Source organism: Buteo buteo, chromosome Z, assembly GCF_964188355.1.
Source record: "Buteo buteo chromosome Z, bButBut1.hap1.1, whole genome shotgun sequence".
NCBI lineage: Eukaryota > Metazoa > Chordata > Aves > Accipitriformes > Accipitridae > Buteo > Buteo buteo.
The window spans coordinates 77,449,711-77,463,224 of NC_134204.1; the positions used below are offsets into that span (position 1 = coordinate 77,449,711).

The following is a 13,514-nucleotide window of genomic DNA, read 5'->3' on the forward strand; positions in this document are numbered from 1 at the left end:
CGTCCTAAAATTCTTTTTTGTTCTATTGGTTGCAAACTTTGCGTCTCCATGCCTTATAGGCAAGTCCTACAGATGCAGTTTGGTCTGTGCGTATGTGTGCTGTCATCTTCTTGCTCTGTGCACAGGTAGGTGTGGACATGAATTAGATGCAGCTGCTCTGCTCAGTGAAACACTTAAAAGTCTCACTGGGTTCAAAAAGCTTTGCAGAAAGCCTATCCTTTTGCCCCCTGAAGAGAGTAGTGGAGCAAATCTATTGACAAATGAGAACAGCAAGGCCTTACGTCGAATTCCTACGCACTAAACTCTGACGTGACTTCATCTGAAACCTAGTCTGTATTCATACTGGTGTGGAAAAAGGTCAGAAGGGGCCACTAAAGAGGTGTTTATTAGTTAGAGGCATGAAGCGAAAAGTGCTGATTCTTTCTTCTTTTTGAGGAAATCATCTCATGAAATCAACAGCAAGCAAATGCATGCTAAACGTAGCAAAACACTTTTGTTGTCACTATGAGCATCCTACTACAAGACGTGATGGAGTACCATATGATTGTAGGACTTTGGTAGGCGTATCTCTCCTGACAGCGGCATGAAGTTTCATTGTGGTACTCTGAAGGCGAAACTGCTTCCAGCCGGTAAGTTGTGCTACACATGCTCAGCTCCTAAAAGCTTCCAGTGACACATATTGTTCTGGGTTTCTGGATTGGATCTACCCGAACACTCGGGCAAGCAAACAGCTTTGAATGTGTCCTGCAATAGGCTTCGGGGGAACGACTCACGCCTTCAGGAGAGTCAGAACATCAGATGTCTTATTGGGACTTCTTCTAGAAAGAGGAGAAACTACTACCAGGAGCTAAAAAAACCCAGCAGAAACCAGCTATGTGAGTCCGTGTGGGAGGTGCACATGCGGTTGTGGTGAATGTCGTTACACTCCTTCTTCCGTGAAGATTTACAGACTGCTGAATTATTGCAATCTAGTCTTCCAATGCCAATACTAGATGACAGAGCTGACAGATATCCATGCCCCCGACCTCATTCCCATTGACTGAAAACTAAAATTTCTTGCTTTCGGGAGTACAAAATGACTCTTTCTTCTATAGTGCCTATCCTTACCTCTTTTTCCTGCCTACTGCAGAGAGCTGCACGTCAGGAGCAGCACCTTGCCCACAGGTTTTCACTAACAAACATGGGCAGGTATTCTCCCAGCAAGTTGGGCAACCAGTTTCAATGCACTTTGGGTGCCAGCTAGACTCTGATTCAAAACACAGACGTGTACCGAACTCTAAGGCGGTGATTGATTTCTATTTAAGTCACCAGGCTAGGTATGCTTTTTCGGGGAAAGGAATGCATGCTGAAAACTGCTGAATCGGGCATCTCGATAAATCCCATTCCAGATGTGCGGCGCTAAACCAAGACACTTTGATTGTTCTGAAGGCGAGACATACTGTTGAGAAGTTGCATTTGCTTGGGTTTCGGGGAGTGGGCTCATGTCCCCTGAGGTGCAGGATGCAGTTTCTACACGTCTGCCGTTCAGCGAGTGCTTCTGCTAAAAGGTGATTCTCGTTTACATCTCTCAGTTTGTTTTCTCCTTTGTTTGCTTGCTTTGTTCTCAAATGTTCCTCCTATTAATGTGTCTTCTGGAACTGCCTGGCCTGCTTGAGGCTAAAAATAGCCCTTGTTGCTACTGCTGTAGCTCCACGCAAGCCACGCAACGCCCACGCTAGGAAAGAAAACCTCGTGCCCTGCTGAGCTTCCCCGAAATGACAAGCAGGTGAGAAATCCGTGTGACCAAAAAGCAGGAGGAAAGACAAATCCTGCCTTCCTGCTCTGCTTCTGCTAGGCTTGCTGATGGTGCAAGGTGGGCCAACAGCAGGAAGGCACGTCAGTGTTCCAGTCTCCCTCTGCCTCCTCCACGTCCACCAGGGACAGCAGATGGATGCCACTCACGGAGGAGAGGCGCGACGGAAACAGTGAAACTGCAGGGATGTGAAGCGGCAAAGACGACGTTTTCGTGTCGGTGTCCGAGCAGTCGTTCTTCAAATTAACTTAACTTGATTGACCTTTTGGGTGCGTATCAGGCTTTGGGTATGATCAGACCAATGCTGCCCATGCTGTCGCAGTGCTTCAAAGAGCAGGAATACCTCTCTGCCACAGCTGAGACGGCTTCAGCGGGCTGTGCCGGTGCTCCCGATGTCTTACAAAGGAAGAGGGCTCTGGGTAGACAAATGTTTTCCTCTGCATTGCAGCAGACAAGACTTAACGCTTCTCAGCCTTAAGCGGATAACTTTACGCTGCCGGTCTGCTTGGGCGGCTCGGTCTGCGCGGCCCGCGGTGCGTGCCGGTGAGACGCAAACGGTGGGGGCTTTCTGGCGAGCTCGGGCAAGTCACCTCACTGCTGTGTGGCACTGTGCTCCCCGTCTGTGAAATGGGGGGGTAATGAGGTACCCAGAAACGCTTCTGCAGCTACCTTGGCAACGGAGGCGTGACGCTCCATTGCTCCACAGAGAGGAATTTTGTGCGCGTGGTTCACTCTAGCCCGCGGTCGCCTTTTTTGCCCGTGTTACGGTTAAGGCTCATTGGCGAGAGCGCTTGACACACTTGTGGGAAGCCAGGACTCTGCGCTGCTGGGTGGTTCGCAGCAGGACAGCTCCTGGGTCACCTCTTCTCTGCCCTGCCAGCCAGGAATTTGGCTTGCCTATAGCCGCGGCGGCACCGTTCTCACTCCCCATAGCGCATCTGTGGCTCGGAGGCAAGCCTGGCAGAGTTTCCTAACGCAGAGGAAGCGCAAGCCGCTCTCTTGGTGTTCTCACCGAGCCGGCGAGTGGCAGGTTGTTGAGGACAGGCTAAGTCGGGTGCCCTGAGTTCAGAGTGGCCCGGCAGCTGCGGCTCGGGTGGACGGGGCAACGGAGCGCTTTTGAGTCCGGGCCCCAGGGCTGCGCAGCGGTCTCGGTCAGCAGTCCTGCCCGGTGCCCTGCGCGAGCACGATGGGGCAAGGGGGGACGGAGGCAGCCAGCGCTGCCAGGGCCGGGACCAGGGCCTGGATCCCACCCTGCTGCCCTTGCCGCGGCCGGTGCTCCGGGCTGCGAGGGTCCTCCGACCCCGAGCATCCCCGGGCTTAGGGGCACCAACGCTGCTACGGGGCCCCCGATCTCATCCCTCTGTGTGCTCGCTTTGCTCCCTGGGTTCACGCTCCTCTCCCCGCTCCTTTTTTTTTTTCGGGGGGGGGGGCGGGGTCTGGGTGTGTGTGCCGTCCAGCCTGCGGTGATGCTGGGCCAAGCAGGCGCTGGAGCTGCAGCTCCCCACAGCGGGGGCCGGGGGAGGAAGAGCGGGAGGGGGGGCTGCCGGCCGGCGGCCAGCCTCTGCCTGGCAGCTGCCGAGTTTCGGGTGGAAACGTCCCCGGGGCGGCGGGGGGCGTGTTGCTCCCGGCCCCCGCGGCGTGCGGCGGCGGGGAAAGCGCCGGGGGCCGGCGGCTGCGGCACAAAGGGGGGCGCCGGGGCCGGGGCCGGGGCCGGGCGGCGGGAGCCGCGGCGGTGCCCGGGGGGATCCCGCTCCCCCCCTCCCCTCTTTCCCCTCCCCGCCCCTCCCCGCCGCGCCGCTCCGCTCCGCTCCGCCCGCCCGCCCCTCCCCGGCCGGCGCCTGTCCCCTCCCTCCGCTCCGCAGCCGGGGCGGGGGGCTGCGAGCCGGGTCCGGCGGAGGGGGAGGCAGAGGAGGAGAGGCGGGCGATGGGGAAGGAGCCGCGGCGGTGATCCTCCGGGCATCGCGCGGGAGAAGGAGCGGGTGGCGGGAGGGGGCGAAGAGAGGCGAAGCAGGACGGGGGAGGGCGGCCGCGGCCCCCGCCCCTCTCCGCCGCGCCGAGGAGGGAGGGCGGACCACGATGCCCGGCCGGCGGGCGCTGCCCGCCCGCCCGCATGGAGACCGCCGCCCGTAGCGGGGCTGCCGCGCCGCACCGCGGGGTGAGCCGGGCCGGGCGGGGGCGGGGGGGGCCCGGGGGGGTGGGGGGGGGGTCGGCGGGCGCCCGCGGGCGCCCGCGGGCGGCGGTGCCCCCGGCCCGGCGGTGCCGGGGGGGGCGGAGCGGGCTCGGCGGGGCGGCCCTGGGGGCGGCCGGGGCGACGCGGGAGCCCGCGGGCTCGCCGTCCTGCTGCCCCCCGCCGGCTCGCCTTCTGCCCCCGCGGCACCCCCGGGGCGCCCCGGCAGCCGAGCGGGGGCAGCGCCCGGGGGGACGGCGCCGGCCGGGGGGGGCCGTGCGGGGCCGCCGCGGGGCGAGGGGCGCGCTCGGGGGTCGGTGTCCGGCGGGGGGGAGGGCGCCGGGCGGCCCCTCGCCCCGGCGGGGAGCTGCCCCGGGAAGGTAGGGGGTCCCCGGCCGCCGGCTCCGCTCCCGACCTCGGCGGAGCCGCGCGGGCCGGCGCCTCGCCGGCGGCTGGGCCGGGGTCCGCGGGGGGGGGGGGCCCGCGCCTTCCCCTCGCCCCGGCCGGTGGTGTCCGGCGTCCGCCCGTGTGCGCGGCCGGGAGGCGCGGGCCGCCCCCGGGCGGTGGTTCCCGCCGGCAGGAGCGGCGGTTCCCGGCGGAGGCGGGCGCCGCGTTTCCGCCGCGCCGGTGCCCGGCCGTGCTCTGCTCTCCCGGCCGAGAGCGGGGCTGCGGAGCTGCTCGCTGGCTGGGGAGAAGGCTGCCTGCTGTTACCGAAATCCGGAGTAAAACTCCTTGACAGCAAAGAATCAGGCACTCCTTTACTGGAGCTGGGCACACGGGGGGATCGCTCCACCTGGTGTCTGCACCTGTCTGGTTTAATCATGCAGGTTAAATACACCCCTGTTACACATATTCACTAAATTTCCAGGAAATGTCATACATAATCATTAACTTCCCGATAAATCATTAACATATGTAAATGTCTCTTTGCGCAGGTGCGGTGAAGTCTCTGGTGGTCTTCAGAAGCCCTCTGGTGGTCTTCCATAGTCTTCCTCACTTTGTCTGATCGTTGACATCTCTTATGTGATTCTGCGCAGTACAATTTTCGCCATCATGTATTAGATTACATAAAAATACATTCAATGTTAATTCTTAAATTTAACGTTTCTAATGATTGGCCCTTCAGTCACACCACCTTATCAATATTCTTATACTAAAACAATCATTGGTTAATCTTACTTAATTCCACTAACTGGAATCTTGATCAAAGTGGGGTTTCTAAGTAACAGAACTAAGGTCCATAACGATCTTTATTTGTTTCTTAAAACAAAACACTACAAACCAACAAATATTTGTCAAAGTTTCTGTGGCTAACTGATTTTAGGCAATACTTAAGTTCTTATAGTTACACATAGTATATTTTCTAAAGTTCCTAAGTTCCTATGACTACATTTCAAACTTAACACTCCCATACCTCTGCTTCACAATTTTCTACTTCTTAATCAAACCAAACTCTTTTATATAATTAGATTTTAATTTCTTTATCAAAATATTTGCAACAGTGCTGCAGTGGGGCGTGAGGGATACTCAGCGTGTATCGACCAGTCCTAGGGCAAAGCAAGCAATAAAACTGAGGGTAGCTCTGACCTTGACACTGCCCATGCCAGCAGGCTGAGTGCTGTTCATCTCAGTGGTGCAAGTTCGGACCAGCTTTCTCTGCAGGTACACGTGTGCCGTGGGAGTAGAACCACTGGCAGGTGCACCTGGGGATACACCTGAAGGCACATACCAGCTCTGAACAGTGGAAACTCAAGGTTTTGCTTGTCTACGTGCTTTAGAAATGACATTTCTGTGCTGCATGACGTTTTGTCAGTTTTTCCCTTGAAAGCGTGGCTGAAGCCTTTGCCCCACAGCGCCTTTCTGAATTTGCTGAGACAGATAAATCACTCGTCAAATACCGTGAGCCCAGCCCTGAGAGAGCATGTGTCCTCTGTGGTTTTGTCTATGCATTAGCCTCCTTCTTTCTTTTTTCCTTCTCTTCACACGTGTAATTAAAAAGCTCATTTCCTCGGAGACACATCCCAGGAAACATGGTTGGCTGGGGGGTTTATTATTTGGTGTTTTGTTTTGTTTTGTTTTGTTTTGTTTTGTTTTTCAGGGCTAGGAATGTTCTGGGATGGCAGGTCAGAAGAAGGGCAAAACAAAGTAAAGGACCTTCATACAGAGCACTTAAAGAAGCTCACCACGATGGAAAACAGGGGCGTATCCCACGTAACAAGATCAACAGTCATGTGACAGAGGTCCAAAGGGATGTCTTCTGTTTTAAAAGTAGCTACGTCATACTACTCATGTGGGAAGAGCAGGCTGCCCTCACCTGCCCCTTTCAGTGCTGTCGGAACAGGGTACCTAAGTGAACCACAGAAGCCTTTGCTGGTTTCCTCACAAGTACCCCGTACCAGCCCTCCTTGGCTGAGTGTGACACCCCAGGCGTGGCCAGGAGCAGGCCATGGAATAACTCAGGGTCTCAGAGGTTTCCCTCCATCTACTCGGAGGTTGCAAACAGGCATTTGTTTTCTTTTTCACAAATGTTAGTCCCAGTAGCTAAATCCCAGGATTGGCTCCAGGATCTCAAGGATGGGTTTTCCATCGCCGTATCCTGCCACAGGTAACGGTGCTCCACCCAGCCAGGACTGCCCCAGCTGAGGTCCCCAGCACTGGACTTAGTCAGCCCCTTTCTGAGGGAGGCAGGAGAAGCGGGGGCCTCCTGCGCAGCCTGCCAAAACAGTGCTGGCTCTGCAGTGCTAACAAGGGATGCTGGTTTTCAGCCAGCCATGGCGAACGTGCGTTCGCTCACAAAGTTTATCTGTTATTGGAGAGATGCTGTTTTGTTAGGCTACCACTCAGAATACATTTGGGCAGCATCTCAGCCTCCAATTTCAATACACTAGGCAGCAGCAACGAGAGCGTGTGTAACCAACTGTACTGCAAATATAAAATAGAAGTTAATTCTCTGTCGAGTGCTGGGAATGACATAGCCTGTAACATCTCCTTAAGTCAGTGAATGCAACCTGGGGATGCATACCGGTTAAAGATGAGGCTTTACAAATGCTTCTAAAAGCTCAGTGTTTCCCGTTACATGGTTCATTCAAAGCACCTAGCAACTTTTCAGGTCAATGTTGGTAGCCATAGGAGAACAAAAAATCCTCAGGGAGTCATGTGGGAAAATGTAGAAGGAAAAAGCACATCTGTCTTGTTTTAACTTCCAAGCTGGGGTCTGGATTTTCTAATTCCTCTTTTTCTGGGAAGGATGGGGAAAAGCGGAAAGAAAAGTTTCTGCAGAAGCATGTATCTCCTTCAGAGCAGAAGCGTGTGCCCACTTGTGAACACGCCTGTTTATCAGTGTCTAGGTATAAAAATGACAAGAGGCAGGAAAGAAATATGCAGCCGTTGCTTTCTGTCGTCTGTGATCTGCTGTCTGGCTGGGACTGCACTTTGCAGGGTTGGAAAAAGACCAAAGAGGTGCCAAAGGAAAAACCTGTTAAAATGTAAGGTATTTTTATAGACTGGAACTAAACCCAGCATACCTTCCTAGCTTAACTCCAGCCAGATGTACGAACAGACACAAAGTACAGACTGTTTTGATCTTACCTCCTCCTTTTATTTTCCATTCATAAGAAATACCGTGTTTGAATTGGACCACTAGCGCCTGAGGTTACTGTGCAGGGAATTTCACATCAACAATCACAAGGCATGTGCAGGCGGGGGGATGATCCTCACCCACCATCCCGGGTAACGAGGAGAGGGTCCCATCACAACTTCTGCGGTGTGTTTGCCCAGGCTGAAGACCCCGGGATGTGGTAGGGGAGCCACAGGAGAGGACTTTGCGTCCTTGGAGGGATCCTGCTCAGCTGAGCAACAGGGAACATGATAAATTCGTTAAAAGGAGCAACAGCACTTGAAGCTCCTGATGCAGCACTCGGGGCGACAGGGTTGGGGCAGCCTTGGGGCTCCCACGGCGCTCTCTGTGCAGAGCATTGCTGACACTGCCAGCACCCTGGCGAGCCCCGCGGACCCGGCTCAGCACTGCCCCTCTACCAGTTGTAGTGGTTTACCAAGGGTTATATTTACGATAGCGTGTATGTGACAAGAAAAATTGTGATCTATCACGAGAAAGGTGCTTTTCATCGTGAAGGTTATTTGGTGTCCCCAGGGGCACTACCTGCCATGGGTCTTCGTCCCTACGGGTGCGGAGCAGGATATCCCGTTTGCCAGGAGCTGTCCTTGTCCCCCGTGCCGCTGGTGTCCAGCCCCCGAGCATCCCGAGGGGCGATGCGGGTCCCCTGCCGGCGCTGAGCTCCAGGGCCAGGCGCCTTCATGTGCTGTGTTGGACCGACCGTCCTGTCCCTGCAGACCTGGCAGGTCGGGGAGCCCCGTGGCCCCAGGTATCCCGAACTCACGGCTACTCCTAAGTCATTTATTCCGGCTGGAGCTGGGACTGAGAGTCTTCGGGCTGAGCTCTGCGCTCCCGACACCCACCCCTGTCTTGGTCCAAGGGGCTGGTCTGCCAGGGGAGCCTGCAGTAGAGCCATAAAGGCGAATTCTCATACAATATTATCAGTGCAGGTAATAAGGGATTGCATTATTGCAATTTTTCACATTGAAGATTAATGAGGGATCATTTCATGTCAGGAAACAGGAATTTGGAGATGGGTTCTGGTCATTGGTTTTAGTCATTCAATGGTCATTCTTGACTCATTGCAACTAAAAGTTTTTGTAAGAGAGTTGACTTTAATACACTTGCTGCTTAACAATAGTAATCAGAATTTGAAATTGCTGAAGTATCTTGCTCAGACATTTTCAAATGGAATACCTTTTTCCTTCAGAAATGTTGTTACAGGTACCGTGAGGTGGATCTGTAACAAAAACTTGGAACGGCTAACATTGAAGTGAAATGTTCAGAATTAGCTTCCTTGTTTATGCTGGGGTGAGCCTACTTCACCGTAGACTCTTACAAGTCTTTCTTCATGTTTTTCATCTTACAAGTGTTTCTTCATGTCTTAACTTCCGATGGTGATTTTGGATGGGAATACTTTTGGACGCAAAAAAATTGTTCCTGTCAGAAAAGCTCTTCTTAGTCCTACTTCCATCACGTTTATTCTGTTTCTCCTGGCTGTTCTTACTAGTTTCAGCTTTGTTCTTTGAAATAAGGATTACCTCACTGTACATGTCTCAGCTGATGTCGTGACTAATATATCATGCTAAGAAAAAGGAGCTTCCCTTTTGGTACAAGAAACCATCTTCCCGAACTTTTATAGAATTTTTGCACTGTGACAATACTCCAGGCGTCAACTTTTCTTCCAGTATGAGGAATGGAGAACTGCCCAAGGATTACTCCTCTTGGAATTATTCCTCTTGGAATACTCCAAGGATTACTGTCACGTTAGCCATATCTGCAGATAGCGGAGTTTATCTACGGGTTTCCTATGTATAAAAGACTGCATTCAGTGGCTTTGTACAGATGAATTTGGGCAAGCTTGTAATTACCGGTTTCCTCAGCAGTGAGACGTGAGGAAATCCTAACAGCACGGGAGTGAAGGAAGAAATTACTGCGGACCAAAACTCCTTTCCCGGCTATTCCCTCTCAGCGTCAGATCAGTCATGCGACACGCAGTTAAACTCTCACCTAAGACACAGCGCTACAGGGACAAAAAAACCCAACCCAACCCAAACCCCAACAACCTTACTAACTGCCAGTGATTCAACTTTGCCATACATTAAGGACACAGATGTTCTGCCTCACATACTTGATTTTGCCACCCCTTTTCATGGGCTCTACGTGGTACGGTGGAAGAATGTTCTGTCCTTAATAAACGGATCTCTTTTCTGTTTTCGCAGTGGTTTCCCAAGGATGAGGGAAGGGCATGTTCATCGCGCCGTGGGCCTCGTGCTTCCCTCTGCTGTGCAACCGAGAGAAAGGCACGGGCGTGCAGAAACTGTTTCCCGAGATCCTGATCTTCTGAAATGTTAGTGTGGGCCTAGCTGGAGCGTACTGCCCTAGCATCAACACTGTCTATAAGACAAATCTTATGAAAAGATCCATTTTAGATGGATGAGTGTATTGGGTTGGTGTGGCAAGGTTTTGGTAGCAGGGGGGTTACAGGGGTGGCTTCTGTGAGAGGCTGCAGAAGCTTCCCCTATGTCCGATAGAGCCAAGGCCAGCCGGCTCTAAGACGGACCCACCGCTGGCCAAGGCCGAGCCCATCAGCGATAGTGGTAGCACCTCTGGGATAACACATTAAGAAGGGGAAAAACGTTGCAGGGGGCACAGAAACGGCAGCCGGAGAGAGGAGTGAGATCAATTAAGAGAAACCACCCTGCAGACCCCCAGCTCAGTGCAGAAGGAGGGGGAGGAGATGCTCCAGGCACCGGAGCAGAGATTCCCCTGCAGCCCGTGGGGAAGACCCTGGTGAGGCAGGCTGTCCCCCTGCAGCCCAGGGAGGTCCACAGGGGAGCAGATCTCCACCTGCAGCCCGGGGAGGACCCCACACCGGAGCAGGGGGAAGCCTGAAGGAGGCTGTGACCCCGTGGGAAGCCCACGCTGGAGCAGGCTCCTGGCAGGACCTGCGGCCCCGTGGCAAGCGGAGCCCACGCTGGAGCAGGTCTTCTGGCAGGACTCGTGACCCTGTGGGGGACCCACGCTGGAGCAATCTGTGTCTGAGGGACTGCAGCCCGTGGAAGGGACGCACGCCTCAGCAGTTTGTGAAGAACTGCAGCCCGTGGGAAGGACCCATGCCAGAGAAATTCATGAACTGTCTCCCATGCGAAGGACCCCGTGCTGGAGCAGGGGAAGAGTGTGAGGAGTCCTGCCCCTGAAGAAGATGAAGCGGCAGAGACAACGTGTGATGCACTGACCGTAACCCCCATTTCCCGTCCCCCTGCACCGCTGGGCGGGTGTAGATAGAGAATCTGGGAGTGAAGCTGTGCCCGGGAAGGAGGGAGGGGTGCGGGAAGGTGTTTTAAGATTTGGTTTTATTCCTCTTTACCCTAGTCTGGTTGATGACTGGCTATAAATGATGTTAATTTTCCCCAGGTTGAGTCTCTTCTGCCCATGACGGTAATTGGTTGAGTGATCTCTCCCCGTCCTTATCTCGACCCACGAGCCCTTTGTTACATTTTCTCTCCCCTGTCCAGCCGAGGCGGGGGGAGTGATAGAACGGCTTTGGTGGGCACCTGGCCAGGGTTAACCCACCACAGTCTTTTTGGTGAACGTGTTCTCACTCCTCACTTCATACTGACAAAAAAAATTAATTTTGACTTTGTAGAATTAAATAGTGTTCACAGCTAATATTCTTTGGAGTATTTTGCTGTTGCCGGAACTTTTCTGCTTCTCCCACTGCCCTCTTACCCGAAACACAGTGCTTATGAAATGCATAATTTTGCATTTTGTCCTGGAAGAGTCTTCGCTCACTGTTTTTCCAGCAAGCTTTGATGTTTTTCTGGGAAACCAGAGCTGCGGGATGCAGCACGGTGGTTCCCGTTCTTGTTTTTTCCGCTGTGCAGCTGATGGCCACTGAGGCAGCGATGCTTTGGCAAAGGCACCCGCCAGGAGCTGGAGGAGTCTTGGCAAGGACGCCGAGTACGGACACAGTGCCGCTGCCCTGCAGCCTGGAAATGGGGGGGGATTGATGCCGCTGCCTGGTGGTGCCAGTGCTTTCTGAGTTTGTGCCCCTGCTGTGAGTGCTGCTCTAGAGAGGAAATGCTGGTTGTGGCCAAGATGGGAGAAACTGAAGGAGTGTCCTCAGCAGCAGGGTGTTTCGAGATCGCCTGTTTGGTCTGTAATTTTGGGGTGCAAAACAGAGACGTTGAAGCCGGAGCGTCCATCCGGTCCTCAGCTGGCAACGCAGAATCAAGAGAGCTATGGAAGAGGCTCTGACTCTCGGGTCTCGCCTATGCTGAGACCAGTCGCTCCTGCATTCCCGAAAACGCAGCAAGAAGTTGTTTCCCACGCAGTTCAGGGCCCCGCGGGAGGGCGAGGACGGGTTCGTGTGTAGCTAGAGGGTGACGTTAAGAAAGCCTTTCCTCTGTCAGAACCAATCCCTGCCTCTTGGTTTCGGGTCGCCCCTCTCCTAAACCAGAGTGTCTCAGAGACACAGGCAGAAAGCTGACAAAGCACGTCCCGGGGTAAACGCCCGCTCGCCCCGGGAACTGCTGCTCTGCACCGCCGCCCGTGCTGGGACGAGATCTACGGACAGGCACGTTCTGCCTACGGGTCTGTGTTCTCACGCCTCCTGTGCAAGTAGCTGGGCTCCTCTGAGTGCCAAGGCACAGCCCAAGGAGGAAGGAATCCGTGTGCCAAAGCAGCGTTCAGAAGGCTGTTTTCGGGGAGAGAAGCCATCAGGCAAAGGAGCACGCTGCCGTCCTTGCTCGTGCCCTGTAACGGGCAGCTGCTGAAGCCCGCGGTAGGAAGACCAGCTCTCTGCACCCTCTTGTGACAGCTCTCCACAAGTACTCCGGCACAAACCCACAGCCCTCTGCGGCCGGGAACGTGGCTCCGACGCTTGCTCCTCCGAGACACCAGCTCGCCGGACGGGAGCGCTGAAGAAGCGGTGCTGCCAGCGGCTGTTGGACACGAGAGGCCTTTGAAACGGGGGGGCTCGGGGGATTTTTCAGCCTGTTCCTTGGCCGGTCGCTCCCTTCCACACCTGGCTTCTTCACTGCTTCCAAAGACGACCGAAGCTGAGCTCTGCGCGCACGGACACGAACCCCCGGGCACGGGCACAGCCACCGTCAGCGGGACAAACCTCTACCCACCTTGGAGAGGGTCCTGCTTTGTCACACCCTGTGGGGTGCCGAGAGGAGCGCTGGAGGCGGCAAGGTCATAGCTCACCCAACTCCTTTTATTGACAGGAACAGAACGCAAGCTCAGGAGATTTCTTTGCTTTAAATACCAGCCTGCATTTACTTTTTCCTTGTTTGACCCGTTTACTCTTTTCTGTGCTACCTTCAACGTCTGTAGGTAGTCCTTTCCTTCCTTTGATGTTTCTACCTCTTCCTTTCTTGCACTTTGCCCTCCCTGATTGCCAGCTGAGCTATTGTCAGATCTTTTAGGGTCCTTGTTTCGCCCACCTGGTACCAGGCCTGCCAACGCAAAAATAATTTCCATTATTTTGCCCCTAACTGCCTTCTCGTCGGGCCACCTTCAAAGTTTCGGTCTTTCACCTGCAACTGTCTGACAGGAAGGCGGGTAAGGACCGCAGCAAGTGATCTCCTAAGGACTGCAGCGCAACTACGCGCCGCAGGCCAGACCTCTTCTCTCTCAAGCAGAGCTGCTTTGAAAGGGCGGACGAATTCCCATCACGGGAAAGAGAGGTTGACAAGGGGGCGGACTGAACGGACTCGAAAGGGGATAGGAAGCTCAGCCTGCAGAACGAGACACAAGGATCTTCTTCCCCACAAGAATTCTGGCTTCACACTGGCAAGCTGCCCCCGGAGGAGAGCTCTGTCGGCCCCCCCGTCTGTGCACAGCCCTCCTGCCCGCGGTGGGAGTGCTCCAGCCGCAGGCTGGCCCAGCTGGGAGAGGAAGCCCCTGCCGGGCCCCTCAGGCACACCCGGGGT

At 54.8% G+C, this 13,514-nt stretch overlaps 1 long non-coding RNA gene across 2 annotated transcripts; it reads left to right on the forward strand.

Annotated features, from left to right (window-relative positions):
• Positions 1-3,709: 3,709 nt before the first annotated feature.
• LOC142027027 (uncharacterized) lies at positions 3,710-11,244 on the forward strand. 2 transcript variants are annotated; one of them, XR_012648982.1, is made up of 3 exons: positions 3,710-3,947; positions 4,895-7,444; positions 7,575-9,628. It is a non-coding gene; the product is annotated as an uncharacterized LOC142027027 (long non-coding RNA). The 2 variants fall into 2 exon arrangements; XR_012648983.1 differs by lacking the exons at positions 4,895-7,444; positions 7,575-9,628 and adding an exon at positions 9,795-11,244.
• The last annotated feature ends 2,270 nt before the right edge of the window (positions 11,245-13,514 follow it).